This window comes from Bos javanicus, chromosome 17 (assembly GCF_032452875.1).
Source record: "Bos javanicus breed banteng chromosome 17, ARS-OSU_banteng_1.0, whole genome shotgun sequence".
NCBI lineage: Eukaryota > Metazoa > Chordata > Mammalia > Artiodactyla > Bovidae > Bos > Bos javanicus.
This window is the reverse complement of record NC_083884.1, coordinates 62,216,869-62,239,720: the sequence shown is the minus strand read 5'-3', so window position 1 is coordinate 62,239,720 and position 22,852 is coordinate 62,216,869. Positions and strand designations below refer to the sequence as shown.

Genomic DNA, 22,852 nt, shown 5'->3' with positions numbered 1-22,852 from the left:
TCTTAAGTTATGTCTTGCAGGACTGCAATTAAATACAAGCACCAGATAACGGAAGAAAAGACAAACCCATTTTATTCATACTATATTTTTATGTGCATGAGGGCTTCGCAGAAATGAAAGCCTAAAGAAAAGATTAAATTCAGAGGTTTATATGCCATCTTAGCAAAGAGTGATAAATTGTGGAGAAGTGACTAGTCAAAGAAAAAGGGGATTTGGGCTCCATAAGGGTGGTAAATTTGAGGAAGGTGATAGGCAATATACAGACTAGACTCAAGTAATCTCTAATGATAAAAGTGGTTCTTTACTTGGTAGGGGAGAAGAGGACACTTCTATATGTGGAAACATCTCACTTTTACAAGGAAAATTTATGCCTTATTTTTAGACAGAAAGAAGAGGGTAGAGAGCTCTTCCTGTGTGTGCTATTTCCTCAGTTGCATTCAGCTTGAGATAATTCTTATGTCAAAGTGGCATATTTGTAGGTGGTATTCTGATCCATTTCAGAGTGAATATTCTAATTTGCATTTACTCTTGTGGAAAGAGCATAGGTTTGTGTTAAACTTGGGTTCAGATTCCAGCTTTACTATTTACTAGAAACGGTCCTCAGGCAAGTAACTTTATTTCTTTGAATCTTGGTTTTCTCATCTGTAAAATGTGGATTAAAAGCAATACCTACTTCATTGGACTGTTACAAGGATTAGATGATACATAAAGATGCTTAGCTCAGCGACTGCAAGATAGTCAACACTCAAAGGCACCTTACATTTCTAAACACACTTGCTCTGATAAAGTCACTTCTCTGTATACCAAGATCTCAGCTTGCTGCGTGACTTGGAGAAATTCCTTGGCCTCTCAAACTACCTTCACTTCTAAAATGAGTGGATTCAATTGCATAATTCCCGAGGTTCCTTCCATCTCTTAACAATTAACACCTTGAAATTGTCTATACAGCACACCCATACTATTTACTTAAAAAAATCTATTCATTATATCCTGCTTGCCTTTGCTTGCTGGAGTAATTTTAGATAATAGTTGCACAGAATTAATAGAAGCCAGAGGGGTTGTTCAGAATGTTTTTTTACATGCGGGGATTGAGCAACATACTTATGTACATAATTACCTTTTCTTTTCCTTTGCAGTCTAGGAGGGCATATTGAAAAGCTAGCAGTGATTTGTTTCCCCTCCTATTGGCTCAAGAAACTGGCTAATGCAGTTTTATGTTAATTGGAAGACATGCTAAATAGCATAAGAAAAAGAAAGAGAGGCACTCAGTTAGAAAAAGTGCTTTTTAATCATCTACCTAAATGTGAGTGTCTGATGGGTTTGCAGGAATTTCTGCAGCCCCCTGAGTGAAGCTTTCCCTGTCCTCACTAGAGTTGATGAATAACGGATTCCAAGCAGGGCTCTGCAAACACCAGCAAACTATTCTTTCTGAATCCTCTTTCTAATTTCTTCTCCCCCACAAATGCCTGGCTGTGATTTTGGCTTGATCTCTTGTCTCTTAAATACACTATTCTTTGCTCAGCACGTGCTTCATTTTATGGCTAACAGAAAGGCAGTTTGATCTGAAGTCACCCTCCTGCTCTAAAACCTTCAGTGCTTCCCTATTGCCCACTGCATTGAATACCAACTGCTCAGCCCAGAATCTTAACTTTCCTGGGAAGCCAAAGCAGTGGACTTGCTTCTTCCCACACATGCCCTGGGATTTAAAAATTTGCCCTCTTATGATTCATTCTCTTCCCTCCAACTTCTGTGCTCTTCTTCCCTTTCCTATTTTTCTACCTATCACCATCACACTCAGATTACCAGGACCCAGAGGCAAAGGATGTCTCTTCCAAGAAGACTTTCAATTCCTTCTCTGTTCTTTGAGTCACTGTTACATTTAATTTCAGGAATTCAGTATCTACATAAGTGGTTCCGAGCACAAGCTTGGTAATCTGACAGACCTGGGAATGAATGTGGTTTCCGTCACTTACCGTGCTACCTTGGCAAAGTCACTTCCCCTCTCTAATTTTTACACTTATTGTCTGTAAAATGGGGTTAATGATATTTACTTCTTTGTGTTGTTGTGGGGAGTAAAGGAAATGATGCCTATGAGACAGTGTACTGCCTGGTTCATGTTTATTTTTAGAAATGGAATGTATAATAATGTATTTTACATTTGTTTCTTCCTACTTTTTGGAAGCACGCACCACAGTCAATGCCCACTGTCCTCCATCCACCACTCCAGCCAGAGTGCTAGCTCCTTGCAAACTCATCTCTATCACTGGCTGGTAGAATTGTATCATGGACTTTAATTCTTTGTTCTTTCCTGCAGCCAAGATTTGTTTTGGTTAGCATTTGCCGTCTTCAATGAGAGGGATGTAAACAAAAAAGTAAAAGTACTATATTTGGAGTTTTTAACCCTAAATAAGTGTAAAAGAAAGTTAAACATTCACATGTTGTATTCTATAAGTTGGTAACATTTATACTCCCAAAGTCATTAAAGCTTAAAATTGCCCTAAAATTTTTGGTATATCCTGTATTTCCCCACCTCTGGTCTTTGGGTTCAGTTAGATATTTCACTTTGGCACAGAGTGAGAAGGAAGTGATGGTGCCACTCGGCCAAAGAGGCTGAGAGACGTGGAGCAGAGCCGCCAGGAGAGCCCATCCTTGATAAGGTGACCTGCATGTGTGTGCGTGCGCGCTAAGTCACTTCAGTTGTGCCCGACTCTTTGCGACCCCCAGGACTGTAGCCGGCTAGGCTCCCCTGTCCATGTTATTCTCCAGGCAAAAATCCCTCCTCCAGAAATCTTCCTGACCCGGGCCTTGAACCCATGTCTCTATGTCTTCTGCACTGGCAGGTGGTTTCTTTACCACTACTGCCATCATTGGCTGAAACTAGAGATTTGGGGTGGTTTGTCACAAAGCAGCAGTTACTGAATATACCCTTTTAACTACTGTCCTGCCCACGGTAGGTTCTTAGTAAATATTTATTGCATTAAATTAGCAAATTCCTGTATTGTGCTTTGGGGAACACTTTTGTTCTCAAGGTTAGTTTATTTATTTCATTAATTAAGGACTTCTTTCAATTGAGATGTTAACTCATTAGGATATTTGGGGAAATTGACTTCTAAGGTGGTAGGACTCAAGACTTGGCACATGCAAATCTGCTTGTGAAAAGCAAGCAGTGGTTAATTTCCAAGGGCTTGAGCCTCTATATTAAACATGCAGTAAGCTTTGACAATCTCAAAGCCAGGCTTCAGCAGTATGTGAACCGTGAACTTCCAGATGTTCAAGCTGGTTTTAGAAAAGGCAGAGGAACCAGAGATCAAATTGCCAACCTCTGCTGGATCATCGGAAAAGCAAGAGAGTTCCAGAAAAACATCTATTTCTGCTTTATTGACTATGACAAAGCCTTTGACTGTGTGGATCACAATAAACTGTGGAAAATTCTGAAATAGATGGGAATACCAGACCACCTGACCTGCCTCTTAAGAAACCTATATGCAGGTCAGGAAGCAACAGTGAGAACTGGACATGGAACAACAAACTGGTTCCAAATAGGAAAAGGAGTACGTCAAGGCTGTATATTGTCACCCTGCTTATTTAACTTCTATGCAGAGTACATCATGAGAAACACTGGGCTGGAAGAAGCACAAGCTGGAATCAAGATTGCTGGGAGAAATATCAATAACCTCAGATATGCAGATGACACCACCCTTATGGCAGAAAGTGAAGAGGAACTAAAGAGCCTCTTGATGAAAGTGCAAGAGGAGAGTAAAAAACTTGGCTTAAAGCTCAATGTTCAGAAAACCAAGATCATGGCATCTGGTCCCGTCACTTCATGGGAAACAGATGGGGAAACAGTGGAAACTGTCAGGGTTTATTTTTTTGGGCTCCAAAATCACTGCAGATGGTGATTGCAGCCATGAAATTAAAAGACGCTTACTCCTTGGAAGGAAAGTTATGACCAACCTAGATAGTATATTGAAAAGCAGAGATATTACTTTGCCAACAAAGGTCCATCTAGTCAAGGCTATGGTTTTTCCAGTGGTCATGTATGGATGTGAGAGTTGGACTGTGAAGAAGGCTGAGCACCGAAGCATTGATGCTTTTGAACTGTGGTGTTGGAGAAGACTCTTGAGAGTCCCTTGGACTGCAAGGAGATCCAACCAGTCCATTCTGAAGGAGATCAGCCCTGGGATTTCTTTGGAAGGACTGATGCTGAAGCTGAAACTCCAATACTTTGGCCACCTCATGCGAAGAGTTGAGTCATTGGAAAAGACCTTGATGCTGGGAGGCATTGGGGGCAGGAGGAGAAGGGGACGACAGAGGATGAGATGGCTGGATGGCATCACTGACTCGATGGACGTGAGTCTGAGTGAACTCCGGGAGTTGGTGATGGACAGAGAGGCCTGGCGTGCTGTGATTCATGGGGTCGCAAAGAGTTGAACACGATTGAGCGACTGAACTGAAATGAAACTTTGAAAAGGGCTTCCCTGATGCCTCAGTGGGTGAAGAATCTTTCTGCAATGCAGTAAACACAAGAGATGCTGGTTTGATCCTTGGTTCAGGAAGATCCCCTGGAGAAGGAAATGGCAACCTACTCCAGTATTCTTGCCTGGAAAACTTCATGGGGAGAGCAGCCTGGTGGGCTACAATCCAAAGTGTTGCCAAGAGTCAAACACGACTGAGCGACTAAGCACACAAACTTTGAAAAGAGAACATGAAACAGAAGCACACTTTTTTTTTGTACTATGCATTTGAAACGTGGTATGTATTTTACACTTACAGCATACCGCAATTAGGATGCTAAATTTCCATCTGAAGTATTTGATTTAGATTTCATAAAATTTACAGTTGGCAAAGTAGAGTCATATAACTAAGTCTTGAGCATACTTAAAATTTTTCTCATAACTGGATCAGATCTTGGTTTTAAAATTCATTAAAAATCCACATTTCAGTCACTCTAGCCACATTTTGAATACTCAGTAGCCACATGTGGCTTGTAGTTAGTATATTGGGACAGTGCAGATCTGGATGTTTCATGAGTATCATCTTCCCCAAACCCTCAAGGACTGTTTCTTTTCCAGTGGTACCACCATATCTGTATGTTAGGAGTTCAGGGATATTATCCTCGACTTCTTCTTCTCCCCTTTCCAGCGTTCCACCAGTCAGGAGTCCTATTGAAGCCACCTCATCCATGGCTCACTGATCCATCCTCCTCTCTCCAGTCTGCAGTGACACTTCTCTGGGTGAGGCTCCTACTGTCTCTCACTTGAAATGACTGTAACAGGCTTCTTACTGGAGTCCCTTCTTCCTGTGGTCACTCCACCTTCTGCTACTCTCTTCTCTATCTGAAGACAGCTCGATCTTCCTAACATGCAGATCTGACCACTCTCTCCTTCTCCTGTGGCTTGCATCTTTTCCATGGCTCTCTGTGTCCCCTCAGATACATTCTAAGCTCCTCAAGGTGATTTATGAGGCTTTGCCTACTGCTCCACCCTCATATTTTCAGTTCCAATGTGATTTATGAGGCTTTGCCTACTGCTTCACCCTCATATTTTCTGGTCCAGTCAAGCTATAATGCTGTCCCTTCAGTTTCCTCTGTGACCTCTGGGCCTTTGCACATGATAATCTGTCCGGGATGCCATTCCTTTCCCCCCTTCCACTTCCTGCTTATCCTTCAGTTTACTTTCTCTGAGAAGCCTCCTCAGATCCCCTTGAGTCTGCATTAGGGGCTCCTCGTCAATGCTCTGACATCTCTGGTACTTCCCTTCCCTGCCACCTTCTGGCATCAGTGACAGAACTCTGTGTGGTTATGGACTAGTTGTGCCTTCTTCACTGCTATATTCCCCAGCCTCTAGAACGATGTCTAGAATAGGTACCTGGTTATACGTATTGAATAGATTATAGAACTTTCTTCTCAAACCAGTGTGCCAGCTTGTATCCTACTCCTCAGAAGCATCTAGGTGATGGAAAGCAAATCCAATACTAACTTCTGGAAAATCACCCCCAATCCAAGTCTAACACGTAGTGGGCCAGTGGTCTTGGTGCCCATGGTGACAGAATAGCCAGCACACCTCCCAGTGTGTGCCTTGAGCCAATGGAGTAATTGTTCTACGTTTGCACCCTCGTTTGAAACTCACTACTGGCTTCCCAGCACATTTAGAATAAAACTCAGGCTCTCCCTACAGCCTGCAAAGTACTGAGTGATCTGACCCTGCCCACCACACTGTCCCTTCTTCCCCCACCCTCCTTCTGCAGCAAACCCCTTCCCTGGATCATTTGACTTCAGCCACACTATACCCATCATCACTCTGTTTCTACCTCAGGACCTTTGCACTTGCTGTTCTTTCTGGCTTTTCTTCTTGTTCTAGTCTCAAATGGCTTTCCCTCTGATAAGCCCTCTCTGATTTACCTAAAGTAGCCCCTTGCCCAGTCCCTCTGCATTTCCTTATCTAATTTTGTTGTCTTTATGGTACTTTATTTTTTGTGCTCTAAAATCACTGCAGATGGTGATTGCAGCCATGAAATTAAAAGACGCTTACTCCTTGGAAGGAAAGTTATGACCAACCTAGATAGCATATTCAAAAGCAGAGACATTACTTTGCCAACAAAGGTCCATCTAGTCAAGGCTATGGTTTTTCCAGTGGTCATGTATGGATGTGAGAGTTGGACTGTGAAGAAGGCTGAGCGCCAAAGAATTGATGCTTTTGAACTGTGGTGCTAGAGAAGACTCTTGAGAGTCCCTTGGACTGCAAGGAGATCCAACCAGTCCATTCTAAAGGAGATCAGTCCTGGGTGTTCTTTGGAAGGAATGATGCTAAAGCTGAAACTCCAATACTTTGGCCACCTCATGCGAAGAGTTGACTTATTGGAAAAGACTCTGATGCTGGGAGGCATTGGGGGCAGGAGGAGAAGGGGACGACAGAGGATGAGATGGCTGGATGGCATCACAGACTCGATGGACAAGAGTTTGGGTGAACTCCAGGAGTTGGTGATGGACAGGGAGGCCTGGTGTGCTGCAATTCATGGGGTCGCAAAGAGTTGGACACGACTGAGTGACTGAACTGAACTGAACTGAACTGATGGTACTTAGACTTGTCTGAGATTGTTCTATGTATATAGTTTTTCTGTTTAGAGTTAGCCTCTTCCTGCTTGAATGTACATCCCTTGTCATCTGATTCATGGATGGGAGCATGGCTGCTTCCCTAGTGCCTAGAACAGTGCCTTGAATCTTGTTCAGTCCCTAAGTCATGTCCAACTCTTTGTGACCCCATGGACTATAGGGTGTCAGGCTTCCTGTCCTTCACTATCTCCCAGAGTTTGCTCAAACTTAAATCCACTGAGTCAGTGATGTCATCCAGCCATCTCATCCTCTGTCATCCCCTTCTCCTTCTGCCCTCAATCTTTCCCAGCAACAGGGTCTTTTCCAATGAGTCGGCTCTTCGCATCAGGTGGCCAAGTATTGGAGCTTCAGCTTTGGCATCAGTCCTTCCAATGTATATTCAGGGTTGATTTCCTTTAGGACTGACTGATTTGATCTTGCTCTCCAACTGACTCTCAAGCGTCTTCTCTAGGTACTCAATATATACTTGTTCAATGGATGTGCAATTGGATTGGATGTGCAATTAAGCTTTTCAGCAAGCAAAAATACTTCCAGGGATCAGTTTAGGCAGATTCCAAACATTCTTTCTTTCTTACTTTTTTGTTTGTTAACCAATTTTATTGACCAGTGGTAATGATGTCTTTTCATTTTTATATAATAGAACTGGTTCATGGTCCCGTGGTTTTATGAGTTTAGAAAAATGAATGTAGTCCTGTAACCACGACTGCAATTGGAGATGGTCAGCTGAACATTCTTTTTACTTCCCCAGGAAAGGTGTAAGAATTCTGCCCCAGGGAGTTCCTACCATTCTTCTGGGAATGTTTTAACCCTGCCTGGATCCTTACTCATCCTATTCAGAGCATCTTAGAGAAATCATGGTCATTACTTCTTACTTCAGTGTGTAGTTCTGGCAAATAGGAATACTCTTACATAATTGTTCTAGTCAGGAAGGAAGATAAAAAGGAAAAAATAATGAGAGTTCCCTCAATGAAATTAGCAGCCTGCAGCAGGATAACTGTCCTTCCTACTCCTTAATTGAAATGGATGTACATATGGCTAGTGGCTGAAGCATTTGTCAGATACAGGTACATCGGCCAGAATCTTAACTGTTGCCATCGCATTTCCCCATGCTCTGCAGTGTGGCATTTTTGGGTCATTAATGAAATCCAGACTATAAAGATTCCAGAGAAGAAATAAAGTGAAAACAAAGCAACCTCTTGCAAACCCACGCTCTTCTTTAAATAAAGAGCAATGTCTTTTGAATAATTCAACCCCGCCTGTCAAAATATATTTTTTTTGGGGGGAGGGGTGGGCTATTCATTTGGAACTGCTCCAGGAGCCTCTTAATTTGCAGCCTTTGGTGCATTTTCGGGGCTGAAACAAATCTGCTGACTTCTGTTTTATTTCCTATTGCATATCTAGATCTTAAAAGGCTGTTGGTTTGATTAAAGTTAAACATGTTGTTACCCCAGTTCTTAGAATGCACACCCCTTTAATGGGGCTGGGAAATCTTGTCATTGTTTTCTTCTCAGGAAGTTGTTAGCACTTCATTATTGTTCTGTTAAACTTTTCACCCATGACTGGGGTTCTTTTGTCTGCCCTTGGGGTTCCCTCAGAGAGTTTTACTTTTTAACTTCTAACTTCCAGGTGAAATCCAAGGAGAGCATCTGGGTGTAAACAAGGTTATTCAAGGTGGGCTGGCTGGTGACCAAGTTCTTTCTTGTTGTTGTTCAGCCCCTAAGCTGTGTCTGACTCTTTGCAACCCTATGGACTGCAGCATTCCAGGCTTCTTTGTCCTCCACTGTCTCCCGGAGTTTGCTCAAATTTGTGTACTTATTCAATAATAATAGTAAATTATTATTATATATTATTATTATTCCTATTTATTGAACTCAGACTCTGCTAGGTCTGTGTTAAGACCATTCTCTCCTAACCTCATTTAACGGGCACAACAGCCCTGTGAGGTGGGTCTAATTATGCCCACTTACAGATGGAGAAACTAAGACTCAGAGAGCTAAGTGCATGCCCAAGGTCACAGAGCTGGTAGAGGTCATTATGCAGAGTGAAACCTAGAACTGACTTCAAAGCCCACAGTCTTCCTTGTTCTGCTAAATAGATGCTCCAGACTGAAGCATGAGGGTGGTAATCCAGGAGATTGGCTACCACCTGAGTTAGGTTAGGGCCTGGCTTTATGAGAATCCACTGGCCTGCTGGTTGGAGGGCCCAGGCATCCTCTTCTCTGGAAATGAGGTGTCATGGGTACTCTTGCTGGCCTGGTGATTCACAGGATAGTCTTTGCTGTCAGGCAGATCTGGGGGTTTGAACCCTGGCTTCGCCACTTCTTGTTATGGTAGGCTTAATAATGGCCCCCAAATATGTTCATGTCTTAATCCCTGTGAATGTTACATGGCAAAAGGGACTTTGTAGATGTGATTAAGATGGGGAGATTATCCTGGATTACCTGGGGACCCAATGTAATTATGAAGATCTGTATAAGAGAGAGGCAGGAGGCTCAGAGTTAAGAGAAGGAATATAACAACTGTTTTCATCTGTTTGGGCCACTACAACAAAATACCACAGACTGGGAGGCTTATCAACCACATTTATTTCTCACAATTCTGGAGGCTGCAAGTCCACGATCAAGATGCTGGAAGATTTGGTATGTAGTGAGAGCCCAATTCCTGGCTCATCAGTAGCTGTCTTCTCGCTGCGTTCTCACAGGGTAAAAGGGATGAGGGACTCATTGGGGTCTCTTTTATAAGGGCACTAATCTCATTCATGACGGCTCTACCCTTATGACCTAGTCACCTCCTAAAGGTTCCATCTTCAATCACCACCACACTGGGAATCAGTTGTCAACATAGGAGTTTGGAAGGGCACAAACATCCCTGTCTATAACAACAGGGAGCAGAGATTGGAGTGATGTCCTTAAGAGATGGAGGAAGGGGCCATAAGCCAGGGATGGAATGCAGGCAGCTACTAGAAGCTGGAAAAGGCAGGGAAATAGATCCTCCCCTCAAAGCCTCTAGAGGGAACCAGTTCTCCTGACACCTTGATTTTAGCCCTGGGAGCCTGATTTCTGGCTTTTGACTTCCAGAACTGCAAGAGAATAAATCTGTGTTGTTCTAAGCACCTAAATTTATGGTATAGTGGCAATGGAGAACTAATACACCAGGATGTTTGTCTTTGGGCTTATGAATGATCCTCTCTGAGTCTCAATTTCATTATCTGTGAAATGGGCATAATACTAACAATGCCTGCATCATAGCCTGATGCTGAAAATGAAAGGAGTTGATGCACGAAAGTTCCTTTATGGTTGGCACATAGTACGTGTTGATTAAATGTTAGCTAAGACTCCAATGCTGGGAAAGATTGAGGGCAAGAGGAGAAGGGGGTGACAGAGGATGAGATGGTTGGATGGCATCACTGACTCAATGGAAATGAATTTGAGCAAACTCTGGGAGATAGTGAAGGACAGGGAAGCCCTGGGTTCTGCAGTCCATGGGGTTGCAATGAGTTGGACACAACTGAGTGAATGAACAATGACCATGATGACTACTATTACCACTACTATTATTATTAATGCTAATATGAAGATAAGCATGCCAATCAAAGAACCTGAAAATAAAAATCAACTCAGGAGCAACTTTGTATTGGGCTAATTCATATCCTGTCTATTGGATATTAGATATTGGATATCCTGTCTATTGGATAAAATATTGCACTATTTAATACTGAGGGACTCATTGTATATTAGAGGACTCATGGATGAGCTTCAGAGGGTCTGTGGATTTCTATAATCATATCCCAGGAGCCTGCATAGTACCTGGTACACAGTAGGTACTGCACAAATATTTAAGGCATAATTATTGACAGCTAGAAATCGGTGTTTCTTTGCTTTTGTTGTCTTTTTTTTTCCTAGTAGCTTTGAGGAGTCTGGCAGACCCTAGCGTAACTGGGGGCCTGCCTTATGGAGATGGGCTTGCCTTCTGCCCTCAGCCATCTGGTAAACCCTGGCACCACCTCCCCAGGGCCACCAGCACTCACTCTCCCAACCCAGTGCCAGTCCTTCTCTGCTCTGGCCACTGAAGAGGAAGTCTCCATGGTAACAGTTTCAGGGGCATTCGGCCAACCGAAGCCAGAGGAAATGAAGGAGGGAAGGGTGCCCATGCCAGCCAGTGCTTCCTGGGGACACGCTTAAGCCAGTTTGCTTTGTCTCCAGTGGAGATCTCAGCCTTAGAGGGTGGCAGATCGTGTAGCAATTGAGGAGTGGTTGGGGCTTATCTTTCAGTGACTTCTTTCCTTTCCTTACACCCTCCTTTTGTCACATCCTTTCCCCATCCTTGTATAAGGATCCCAATGCTTCCAAAGAACCTGAAGTTACCCACTGTTGCCAAGTAAAATCTCTGGGATTTCAAGCTGGCTCCCTCATATACTGGTAGTGTGACCTTGAGTAAGCTACCTAACCTCCCTGGGCCTTGGTTTCATCATCTGTAAAATGGGATTTTTGTAAACATGAATAGAGAATCTGTGGTGCCCTTAGCATGATGCCTGAAAGCTAGTAAATGCTTATTAAAATTTCCTCTATAGTATCTGCTTGAAATGGGGAAACTGAGGCCTGGGTCCTGTTCCCTAGAATCCTCATGGTCAGCAATCCTATTTTCTCTTTCTCTGGGAGTAACTTCTCTTTCTCCCAATTAAATCTTCCCTGTCTCTCGTCTCCTGTCATCAGGGCCCTCCTAAATATCAGATTGTTAGCCTCTGACAAATAGATCCATTCTCAAATGTTCAAGGCTGAGTTGGAGACTTTTAAAGGGTTTTTTTGCGTTTTAGAAGAGTGTTCCTGAGCCTTCCCTGGTGGTCCAGTGACTAAGACTCTGCTCCCAATGCAGGGGGCCTGGGTTTGATCCCTAGTCAGGGAACTAGATCCCACATGCTGCAATTAAGAGTTTGAATGCTGCAAGTTAAGATCCTGCATGCCACAACTAAGACCCAGCACAGCCAAATGTGTGTGTGTGTGTGTGTGTGTGTGTGTGTGTGTGTGTGTGTTTAAAGAGGGTATTCTCAGTGATGATGCCTGCAATGCAGGAGATCTGGGTTTGATCCTTGGGTCAGGAAGATCCACTGGAGAAGGGAATGACAACCCACTCCAATATCTTTCCTGGAGAATTCCATGGACAGAGGAGCCTGGCAGGGTACAGTCCATTGGGTTGCAAAGAGTTGGACACGGCTGAGCGACTAACACACAGTGATGATAATGCTTTAATTTGAAGGCAAAATCTTGAGAGGGTAAAAGTTGCCCGGCATCAGGCAGTGAGAGGTTTTAAAAATAAGAGAGAGATGATATCACTGAAGCTCAGAGAAGTCAATCAACTCGCTCCGGGCCACACAGCTGCTCAGTGGTGAAGCTGGGATTTGAACCTCTGTCTGCTTTTCAGTTGAGCTCATGCAGCACCCTCCTGTTTTTCCTCAGTTGGTTTCTTACTTGTTCACCCATAGAGATGCACAGAAGAGATGATCTGTCAGATGCTCTGAAACCAGAGGTAGAATGCTGATCCAGTAGCTGAAATTTGGAAGGTTGGCAGAGACAAACGTGGTAGCTTCCTTGCCTCTCAGCTCAGCTGGGAGAACAGATCTTATCAACAACTTCCCGGCTTCCCTGAGGGGGATTTGAGAGGCATTTGTAATGCAGATCTGACTCTGGGCAAGGACCCAGCTTCCCACCATCACCTCTGGCTGAGCCATTTCCTTAAATTACAGGAAGCTGTTTTTCCCCCTCTCAGGCCCTGAGGTCTGAAGCTGAAGCTGAGCTCCCGCAGCACGAGCCCTCTCTTCTCCCTCCCCGTTTGAAGCGCACCATCTCTTTTCCATCTTTGCCTCCCCTTCTCCCTACTTTCTCTAAGGAGCTGGAGGTGTCAGAAAAACGAGAGAGAAGGGACAAAGAAAAGCACTGAGTCTCTGGGCTCGAGTTATCAAATGAGCTGTTCCTGCTGGTCCCTGCATGCAATTAAGACTTGCAAATCCGTGTTGCTCAGGTGTTGGCAACATTAATCCCAGGCACCCAGCATCCCCAAATGGCTACTCTTGTCATTTAGCCAGTCTCCGTAGGGTGTGCCTGGGCATGGGCAGGTGGGATTCAGAGACGCTTGTGGCCATAGTGAACTCATTCATTTACTCACTCACTCTCTGTCCATTCATTCCCCAGACAGTTATTACTAAGTTCCCTTTATAGATCAGTATCAGACAGACAAAATGAACAACCTCTGCCCTCTAGAGCAAACTGCCCTTTTTCGAATGGGACTTGAACCCACAATCTTCCGACTGAAACTGTACAGCTGTCTCAGGATTCAGTGAAACTCAGGTTCTTCATATCTCGGTGCAGAAGGAACTCAGTGAGAGGCAAAATAGGCAAGAAATAGATTTATTAACATCCTTTGGAAAGAGGTTGCAGGAAAATGAGGTGTGAGAATGTCGCGTAGTAATGTCACAGGTCTTACGCAAGTTCTTGGGACGGGCAGCCTAGTGAAGTTCCTTGGCTTTGTGCAGGGAAGAATTCAAGAGCAAGCCACAGTAAAGTGAGAGCATGTTTGCTGGAACAGACACACCTTCCATAGACAGAATTTGGTCCCTCTCAAAAGGCGAGAGCACCCTGAAAAATGGGGTGGTTAGTTTTTCTGGGCTGGATAATTTCATTGACTAACCAATGATAGGAATATTTCAACTATTTTGGGGAAGGACAGAGATTTCCTGGAATTTGGGCTACTGCCCACTTTTTTACTTTTATGGTCAGTCTCAGTATTGTTGGGCTTCCCATGTGGCGCAGTGGGTAAAGAATCTGCCTGCCAATGCATGAGAAGCAAGGGATGCAGATTCCATCCCCGGGTGGGGAAGGTCCCCTAAAGTAGAAAATGGCAACCCACTCCAGTATTCTTGCCTGGAAAATTCCATGGACAGAGGAGTCTGGTGGGGTACAGTCCACTGGGTCACTAAGAGTCAGACAGACTGAGCACACACCGTCTCAGAACTGTCACGGTGCCTGTGGGAAGCAGCAGCAATGTATTACAATGAACAAATGATGAGGCTGGAAGTCCACTGGAAGTCGAATCATCTGCTGTCTTGGGTCTGGTAGGTTCTAGCCAGTTTTTGTCATATCCTCAATGGCTATGTCATTCTTTTGAAGGCTGTGCCTTGCCCACTTCCCTCCTATCTCACCAGAACGGTTAATTCTCCTCAAGTGGCAAGTGCTGAAGTAGCAGAAGGAACAACATTTACATGCAGTGTTAGGGAGAGGATCCTTCCTTACATCAGCCCCTGAGGCTTCCTGGAGGAGGTAGCACTTGAGTTGGCTTTTTTTCCCTCACTTTTTCAGAATGACAAGATCGTTCATGCTTGTCAAGACAAATTCAAACAAACCAGAACTACGTAAAAGAAGCATACGGAAGTTTTCTTGTTCCTGGATCTCAATCCCATCTCCAGGGAACCACCGTTACTGGTGTGGCGTTTATCCTTTTCAAGGTCTTCCTGTATGCATATGTGAATGTGAAAATCACTCAGTCATGTCCAACTCTTTGCGACCCCTGGGCTGTAGCCCACCAGGTTCCTCTGTCCAGGGAATTCTCCAGGCAAGAATACTGGAGTGGGTTGCCATTCTCTTCTTCAGGGGGTCTTCTCAACCCAAGGATCAAACTTGGGTCTCCTGCATTGCAGGCAGATTCTTCACCGTGTGAGCCACCAAGGAAGCCCGTATTGTGTACATATATCAATATTGATATCAGGTGTCACGGTTACTGAACCGAACTGGGGTCTGCTTGCTGGATGCACAGCAAAGCCACCCAGCTGACCACAGCTTGTGGTGATGGGAAGTACAGCGTTTATTGCAGGTGCCAAGGACGAGAGTGGGAGACAAGTCTCAGCTCCACTGCCAAAGTGGTCTTTGAGGTAGGATTTTCTTTTTTTAAGGGGAAGAACACAGAGACTGGGGTTAATCATCATCTTCTGATGTTTCTGTTTCCTAGTTACAGCTTCAGGAGTCAGCTTGTCTCTGGTGTACGATTCTCTGGCCTTGACCTGGGATATGTTAGCCCATTTTATCCTGGGGAAACAACCTGAGTTGTTTGCTTTTTAAAAACAGCTTTATTGAGATATGTCACATACCACACATTTTACCCATTTAAAGTGTACAGTTCAATGTTTCTTGTGTATTCACAGAGTTGTACAATCTTAATCTAGATTATCACAGTTTAAATTTAGGATATTTTCGTCCCTTAACCCCTAGCAGTAACTCCCCATTTCCCTCACCCTTCCTCAGCCCCTGGTAACCCCTAATTTATTTTCTGTTTTTATGGGTTTGCCCATCTCAGTTCATATAAATGGAATCATATATGGGGGAGGAAAAAGAATTTTCACTCTACACTTCTAGGTTCTTGACTGAGATACCTCCTGTAATAAAAAACAGATTAACAGGAGAAAAGCAAACAAAAGTTTAATAACATGAATACCTCCTGTATATGTGGGAGTTGTTGTTCAGTCATTAAGCCATTTCTGACTTTTTGTGACCCCATGGACTGCAGCATGCCAGGCTCCACTGGAGTTTGCTGAAAACTCCACCTAGGAGTTTGCTGAAACTCATGTCCACTGAGTTAGTGATGCTGTCCAACATCTCATCCTCTGTCACCCCCTTCTCCTGCCTTCAGTCTTTCCTAGTATCAGGATCTTTTCCATTGACTCAGCTTTTTGCATTGGGTGGCCAAAGTCTTGAAGCTTCAGCTTCAGCATCAGTCCTTCCAATGAATATTCAGGGTTAATTTCCCTTAGGACTGACTGGTTTGGTCTCCTTGCAGTCCAAGGGACTCTCAAGGGTCTTCTCCAGCATCACAGTTTGAAAGCATGGGTTCTTCGGCTCTCAGCCTTCTTTATGGTCCAACTCTCACATCTGTACATGACTCCTGGAAAAATCATAGCTTTGACTATATGTGGGAGAGACCCAGAAAAATTAAGAAATTTAAATTTCTCCACCTAACAACCAAAGAAGATGTTGGTGAGGAAAGCGGTGAGTCAGGGACATTACTAGGAAAAGCATGGTAAAGAAGAGTAAGGTTGTTATACGGCTGTAAGTCATTCCCTTCTCCAGCGATAAAGCTTTCTAGGGATTTAGAGCCATCCCCCTCAAATGCAGATTTCTCTTAAACAAGATAAATGTCTCTTAACGAAAGGGTAACTTCTACTCAGTTTTCAGAGCTTTCTGTATATCTGCTGGGTTTTTTTTGTTTTTTTGTTTTTTTTAAATAATCAGCCTGAAATAATCCTTATGCCAAAGAGGCGGATTTTGAGATTTTATATTCTGCTCCCCTTCACAGACAAAATCTGTCCTTCTGTGTCTGGCTTCACTTACCGTAACATTTTTAGGGTTCATTTGTGTTGAAGCATGAATCAGTACTTATTCTTTTCTTTATGGTTGAATAATATTGTATTATATGGATAGACCACAATTTACTTATCCATTTGTCAGTTGGTGGCCATTCGGGGTTTTTATATCTTTAGGATATTATGAATAATACTGCTAGGAACATTTGTGTCCAAATTTTTGTGTGGGCATATATTTTCAACTCTCCTGGGAATAAACACACACACACACACACACACACACACACACACACACACACACACACACTTGTGGTGGTGTTAGTGGTTTAGTCACTAAGTCGTGTCTGACCCTTTGTGACTCCATGGACTATATAGCCCGCCAGGCTCCTCTGTCCATGGGATTTCCCAGGCAAGAATACTGGAGTAGGTTGCCATTTCCTTCTCCAGGGGATCTTCCTGACACAGGGATCACACCATCTCCTGCTTGGCAGGAGGATTCTTTACCACTGAGCTGCCTAGGAAAGCCCCAAATATATATACATAAATAAATGTATACACATACCTAGGAGTGGAATAATTTTTTAATTGCTTGGTCTTATGGTAATCCTGTGTTTAACATTTTGAGGAACTGCTGAATTGTTTTTCAAAGTGGCTATACCATTTTATAATCCCACCCACCAGAAATGTATGATAGTTTCAGTTTCTCCACATCCTTGTCAATACTTACTGTCTTTTGGATTAAGCCATCTTAGTGGATATGAAGTACCGTATGCTTTTTTCCATTTATTAATGATTATGGACATGTTTCCAGGTCAACAGGTAGAGTTCTAACTTGCTTTTATCAATATAATGATATTCTACAGTATGGATACCCCCTAATGATTTTATCCATTTCCCATGATTTTTTCCAAGTTACAAAACAATCCAACCCAAAGTGGCATGCACAAAGACTCACATAACTGAAAAGTTGAGCACTTAAGACTTCAGGTGTGGCTTAATCCAGGTGACAAATGAAGTCACTAGGATCCACTTTCTCCACCACCATACTTTGTGGGCTTCTTTCACAGATAAACTGCCCTCAGGGTGGCTGCTTTCCTGCAAAGTTAAAAATCCTGCTGAAAATCATTTCCCAGTAGCTTTCTGCAGGAGTCCTGATATTCACTCTAATTGGCTTGGCTGAAGCCACATGTTCACCCCTAAGCTAACTGCCAGCCAGTGTTGTGAAGCACGGTTTTATTGATTAGCTCTGGGTCATGGTGCTCTATCATCCCCTTCTCCTCATGCCTTCAATCTCTCCCAGCATCAGGGTCTTTTTCAATGAGTTGACTCTTTGCATCAGGTAGGTGGTCAAAGTATTGGAGCTTCAGCTTCATCATCAGTCCTTCCTGTGAATATTCAGGGTTCATTTCCTTTAGGATTGACTGGTTTTGTCTCCTTGCTGTCTGTGGGACTCTCTAGAGTCTTCTCCAGCACCACAGAGGATGAGATGGTTGAATGGCAGTGCCAACTCAATGAACATGAGTTTAAACAAACTCTGAGAGATGGTGAAGGATAAGGAAGCCTGGCATGCTACAGTCCAATGGGTTCCAAAGGGTTGGATACAACTTAGCAACTGAACGACAGCAAGGTCATGATGCTCTATGCTTGGAGCTGGGAGTAAAGACCCACCCAGATCATATGGTCTTAGAACAGAAGTATATTTCTCAGTGAAAATTGAGGGCAACCGCTAGAAGGGGGATGGATGGTGAGGAAGCAGATTACAAATCCCATTACATTTACTGAGTTGTCATTTCCAGGACCACATTCTCCTTGTTTTCCTTCTTCCTCCCTGGCTGCTTCTTATCAGTCTTCTTTGCTGGTTCCTCCACCTTTCAACAATACTAGTATTCCAGGGTTGGTCTTTATTTGGACATCTTCTATTCTCCATCTAAATTTGATTTTAAGTACCATCTCAGCGTGTATGACTTCTAAATTTATTGTCTTCAGCTCGGTGGTTCCCCTGATTATTAGACTTGCATGGCCAAATGCCTATGCAATGCTTCCTCTAGGATGTCTTAGGATGTCTCATAAGAACATCAAACTTAACATGTTCAAAATCAAACTCAGTCTCCAAACAAAACCGTACTCCTTCCATAATCTCCCCAGTGCCACTAATCGGCAACTCCACCCTTCCTCTGGCACAGGTCCCTAACCTGGCTTCTTCTTGGATTCCTCTCCTCCTCTCACTAGTCCTACAGCTGGTCCATCAACCAATCCTGTCTGCTCCACCTTCAAGCCATTTCCAGAATTGAGCACTTCTTATTCTTATACTTATTCTTGTACTTCACAGCTATCTCCTGGGGCCAGCCCACTGCCAGTCCTCTCTTGCCCTCCACCAGCCTGTTCTGATGGAGAAATTGAGTAGGGGAAGGGGGTGGGAGTCTCTTCCACTTGAGATAGGGAAGTCAGGGGACCTTCACTGACAAAGTGACATTTGAGAAGAGACCTGAAGGAAGTGGGAGGGTGAGGCCTGTTAATAACTGAGAAAGAGTATCCCAGGCAGAGAGGACAGCAAGTGCAGAAGTTCTGGGGTTGAAGCGTGCCTGGAATGTGTAGGCAAAACAAGGAGGCTGGTCTTGCTGGAGGTGGAACAATCAAGGGGGAGAGTCATAAGAAGCAAATCCAGTGAGGTAATGGAGGGGGGTGCGGATTTGGCAGAGCCTTGGGACCGCTGTAGGATGTTGACTATCATTCTGATTAACATGTGGCTTCCCTGGTGGCTTAGACAGTAAAGAATCTGCCTGCAACGCAGAAGACCTGGGTTCCATCCCTGGGTCGGGAAGATCTCCTAGAGAAGGGAATGGCAACCCATTCCAATATTCTTGCCTGGAAAACTCCATGGACAGAGGAGACTGGTGGGCTACAGTCCATGGGGTCACACAACTGAGCAACTGACACTGATTAACATGGGGAACCCAAGAAGGCTTTAGAGCAGGCCTGACTTACATTTTAACAGGATTTCTGGAGATGCTGTGGGGGGAATCGACAGAAGTGGGGTGAGGAAGGAGACAGGGAGACCCAGGAGGATACTCCTGATGGTGCCTTGAACCAGGAATGTGTCAGTGCTGGGGTGGTGGCGGGGTGTTGAGGTCAAAGAGATAAACAGTATATTATTTATTCCTCCTTGACCCATCAGGCTTGGCCCAATGCCTCATACTTTCAGAACTTCCTATACTATTAATTCCTGGTGTTTAGGGATAATGTGAAAACATTTTCCCATCTGCATGTAGCCAAATATAAATAATGAAAACAACTAATCAAAAACTGGAGAGGGACCTGGAGATACTTACTGATTGGCTCTAGATGAGAAGGCCAGGCTGTTAAAATACTTATTGATAAATGCTTCTCTGGAGGACTCAGACTCACAGAACTCATGTAGGGCAGCTTCCTGTGTGAGGTCATTACTTTCTTTCCCTAAGAAATTAACCTGTTTTCTGTGTTGGGTTTAATTTTATCGCAACAAGGAAAAGCTCACTTCCCTGAACCTAATCTCTCCCTTTTGAAAAATTAGCTCCTGGCAATTGCTTAAAAAAATGTTTTTAAACTAGCTTTACTTGTTTATCTATATTGTGACACAATAGGGGAATGCCCTTTGTACTTGCCTTTTAATTGGGTCAATAGTAATCATAAAAATCTTGATAATAATAATAGGTGTTGTTTATAAGCACTTATATGTCAGGCTCTTTGCTAAGAGCTCTCTCTCTCTGAAATCCTGGGCACACATTTCAACAGCCCTATGAAGTGGTTACCATGACTATCTGCCATGCTACAGATGAGCAAACTAAGGCTCAGAGATGTACTGTAGTTTGCCCAAGGTCACACAGCTAGCAAGAGGTAGAGAAAGATTCAGACTCAGGTCCATCTGGTGATCTTTTACCATTTCCTTGAGGTGTGATGTCAGTATGTTTTATTTTTTGCTCTTATAGGTTAATGGACCCTTCTGTCTGTCTATTCATCCATCCAGTCATTTCATGAATATTTATTGAGTTCTATATATGCTAGAGTGTTAGTGATACCATGCTGCTTTGCCCAAATTTCATCTCCTCCCTAATGCTTTCAATGATTTAGTCCTATTTTATGATTCTCTGAGATGGGGATTCTTATTCAGGTGATTATTAAAGGAGAGTTCTCTGAAGAAGGGGTGTGAGAAAAACCAGAGAGGGCAGGGGAAAAGCTCAGCAGGGACATGGTCTTAAGGTGGAGACAACTTCAGCCTGATCCTGCAGGGAACTCTGGAACCTACATCACACCATGGAGTTGGTGCCATATTGAGACGAGGGTACTGGCTTTCTGTACTACAATGCTAGCCAGTTATTGGCTGTGGGCTGCCCAGGGGTGGGCTGGGGTGTAGCCTCCTGGGCAAGGTGGTCCCCATCTGGAGGACATTCTTTGGAGAAGGATACAGCTGTGAGCCCTAAGCAACCAACACCTGCAGGAGATGGGGAATGTGTGCCCCCACCTGGTAAAGAGCTTCTGGGCAAGGCACCAATAGCATTTTGTTTGTTGTTTAGTCATCAAGTTACGTCTGACTCTTCTTGACCCCGTGAACTGCAGCACACCAGGCTTCCCTGTCTCTCACCATCTCCCGGAGTTTGCCCAAGTTCGTGTTCAGTGCATCGGTGGTGTCATTCAACCATCTCATCCTTTGTTGCCCTCTTTTCCTTCAGCCTTCAATCTTTCCCAGCATCAGGGTCTTTTCCAGTGAGTTGGCTCTTCACATCAAGTGGCCAACAGCATCCACTGCCCTTTATCTCCTGCTGTGCAGGTCCGTTTTGCATGCATCTACTCTATAAACAATTGTTGGTGACTCCTTCTGGGCAGCCAGGCACTATTCCAGGCACCAGCTATGTTGGGGTAGGACAGATACAGTCCCTGCCATCATTAGTTCTCAGTTTGGGAGGTGGGTGGAAGAGACAGACATTCAGTAGGTGATTATAATATAGTGGGTTCAGTCCCTCCCTTGTGGCTCAGCTGGTAAAGAATCCGCCTGCAGTGCAGGAGACCAGGGTTTGATTCCTGGGTTGGGAAGATCTCCTGGAGAAGGGAAAGTATTCTTTCCCTTCAGAATATCCAGTATTCTGGCCTAGAGAAGTCCATAGACTGTATAGTCCATGGGGTCACAGAGAGTCGAACATGACTGAGCGACTTTCACTTTTCAGTCCCTGGGTGAGAGGTGATGGCTGAGCTGACACCAGACTAGCCTGATGAAGTGGCAGGTGAGCAGGTGTGAAGTAGGGGGAGGGTGGAGGAGATGGGGTGATGTGGGGGCTGCCGCATCCCCAGCCTGCCTCTGTTCAGTGTTTACAGGTGTTTTTAAAATCCCATGGATGGAGGAACCTGGCGGGCTGCAGTCCATGGGATCACTAAGAGTCAGCCAGGACTGAGCGACTTCACTTTCACTTTTCACTTTCATGCATTGGAGAAGGAATGGCAACCCACTCCAGTGTTCTTGCCTGGAGAGTCCCAGGGACGGGGGAGCCTGGTGGGCTGCCGTCTCTGGGGTCACACAGAGTCGGACACGACTGAAGTGACTTAGCAGTAGCAGCAGTAGCAGTGGGTAACTCAGATGACTGAGGCCCCTTGTAGTCTAACTTCTGCTTCTGCTCATGTTGTTAGTCTAACTTCTGCCTCCGCTCATGTTGTTTCTGTTTTAACCTTGTGGCAACCTGGATACAAAACTCCACACCTCTTCAGGGTCCCCCAGGGAAGCTCCAAAGTCACACGAAAGCATTGAGCACTGTGGGCTTTGCTGGAGATTTCATAGTGAAATGCAGATGGAGCTTGTATCATGCAACTCGAAAGATTGCCGCTGGATATTTCTGTTCTCCTCCTCAGAATGAGGAATGATGCCCTCCTTGGGACTAGCTGTGTTGATTTTCTCTTTTTTCAATGGGTTTAGGGATTCAGGCTTTTGACTCCTCCAGCTCTTTCTCAAAATCTCCTTATCCTTTTTTATGGCAAGCTCTTTCACTCTGCCTCAGCCCAGGCTCAAGCTTGCATGCCCAGAATCCATCACAGTGAATAAACCACATGGAATCCTCCAAGTGGTAGAGCCCACCCTCCTTGGACAGTAGGATGTGTTTAGAATTCCACTCCCAGTGTGGCTTAGAAACTTACGTGTGTGTGCTAAGTTGCTTTAGTCATGACTGACTCTTTGCGACCCCATGGACTGTAGCCTGCCAGGCTCCTCTGTCCGTGGAATTCTCCAGGCAAGAATACTCCAGGGGATCTTCCCAACCCAGGGATCAAACCTCTCGTGTCTCCTGCGCTGGCGTGTGGGTTCTTTACTGCTAGTGCCGCTTACATATCCAAACCAAAAAACTATACAATGCTGGGTCTACTGGTGCTCCCTCTGCTCTG

General features: G+C 44.3%; 1 protein-coding gene across 3 annotated transcripts in view; it reads left to right on the top strand.

The window, feature by feature from the left end:
* Positions 1-22,852, top strand: part of RPH3A (rabphilin 3A) — a 293,375-nt gene that overhangs the window by 37,219 nt on the left and 233,304 nt on the right. The gene's annotated exons all lie outside the window — the stretch shown is intronic.